A 2100-nucleotide genomic window follows, 5' to 3' on the forward strand; every position below is an offset into this window, starting at 1 on the left:
CCCCCGCGCAATGTATAATTCATGTCAAGAACTACTTTTTCAAAACTTGTTTGGCATAAATGATTATCATGCGGTAAAATACAAGTTTAAGTCACTTTTAAACATTTTGAGAAATTTTCGAGAATTTCTCGAGATTTCAAAATATTTAAAACTATTTTAAAGGGACTCTTAAGAATTTAATGTCATTTGAACAGATTTTGAAAATTATAGGATTTCATGAGCTTCCTGAAGATTTCAAGGCATCTTAACAAAATTTTAATATCATGCCCCAAAAATTCCCTGAAAAATCTAAAATAGCAGTTTTTTGTAAAATTCATGTCATTCGTTGTTTTTAAAAGCAATTATTTTCGTGAAACAAACTTTTTCCATGTAAATTGTGAAGAGCTCTTATTTTCGGGATAAATCATATAATTAATGATTTTTTTAACGTATATTTTACTTGTTGAAAAAATTTCTATTTTTTCAAAAATTCATGAAAATTTGGCATTTTGTAGAAGTAACGAAAAAATTAACGATTATGGACAGTAATATTTATTTTTTAAGACATTTTGAAATTTTTGGAAAAATTGTAATTTGTCATAGTAATTTGTCATAGTAATATAAGTTATTATACTTTTTTGAACTTTGTTACTACCTCATTAATCGGAGAGAAAAATAACTTTTCCCAACTTACTGAAAAAATTCATTTAAACAACTGAATAATTTACACAATTACGTTATGAGTTCTGAAAATGGAAATTACTGGATAATAGCGACAAAGCATAAGAAATTCGAAGAAACTAGAATTTTCACGTTTTACAGGAGAAAAAGTTTGTTTAAACCAATATGTAATAATTATTTTTAAAAATTGCGAACTATTTGTAAATTACCTCAAACTTTATGTTTTATTATATTGTAATCATTTATGCCAAAGACAGTTTAAAAAATCGTCTTTGATATGAATTTTACATAAAGCTACTAATTTTAATTTTTTGGGAGAGAATCAGAAAAAAAAATTTTATTTTTTATTTTTCGGGGGGTCCAGATCAAAAGTTATTGCGTGGACATTATTCGCCGAATATTGCTTAATACGTAACCAAGAATAAACTCGTTAAAATTATATAACAAGTGATTATTTTTCTCATTTTTTTTGTTTCAATAGAGAATTTCTTTCTTCACAAACCTCAAAAAATAGGAGAGATCTCCAGTATCAAACAAAAAATCTTCATGCATTTTTGGGCCACTTTATTTTGCAGTTTCAAAAATTATGAAACAATTTCTTTTTTTTTTTAGATTTTGAAGGCCTACAATTTATAAGATTTTTGGATTTACTAATGATTATTTTTATAAATAACTATTTATTAATTTAAAAGCAAGCAGAACCATTTTTACTTGTGTCTATATAATAAGCAAAAGCTTAATTATTATTTATAAATCAAAAGCACTTTGCACGTGGCAGCGTAATCATTGATTCACGCAGTCAGCACTTAAATTTTAAAGTGCGAAGATGAGTATACAATGTTGCAAGGGAAGAAACTCTGCCAGAATTGCGAAACACTTTAGTTGGAAGCTCATGAACCTCCAATTCATCATAAAAGCTAAAAATAGTTTTTTATAACACGTGCATGATTTCAGCCATTTTCAATGTTTATGAAGCGAGACTGAGACTCAATTTTTCACTCCCTAGGGAGCTAAACGTGACATCAGAGGTGAATAATGAAAATTACTAAACAATAAGTTTATCTTATTGATAGATTGTATCAACTCGATTCGATAAGTTACCATAGTTTTCCATAATTTACCATACATGTCCAATAACAGTGGAACTTTTTGGATTGCCAAAATTCTCATAATTACAAAAACTTTCAAAAATCAACAAAATCGTCAAAATAACTAAAATTAAAAAAAAAATCTCAGAATTCTTAAAATTTTGAACAATTTAAAAATTCTTACAACTTTTAAAAATCACAAAATATGTCAAAATTTTCCACTTTGATGGTAATTTATAAATTTAACGTAGATTGCAAAAATGTCCGTAATTTTTCGATTTCACAATATCTAAAGTTTTCAAAACTTTCAAATTGCCAAAAATATTTCAAAATTTCAGAAGTATTTTTAAAT

Source organism: Belonocnema kinseyi, chromosome 8 (assembly GCF_010883055.1).
Source record: "Belonocnema kinseyi isolate 2016_QV_RU_SX_M_011 chromosome 8, B_treatae_v1, whole genome shotgun sequence".
NCBI lineage: Eukaryota > Metazoa > Arthropoda > Insecta > Hymenoptera > Cynipidae > Belonocnema > Belonocnema kinseyi.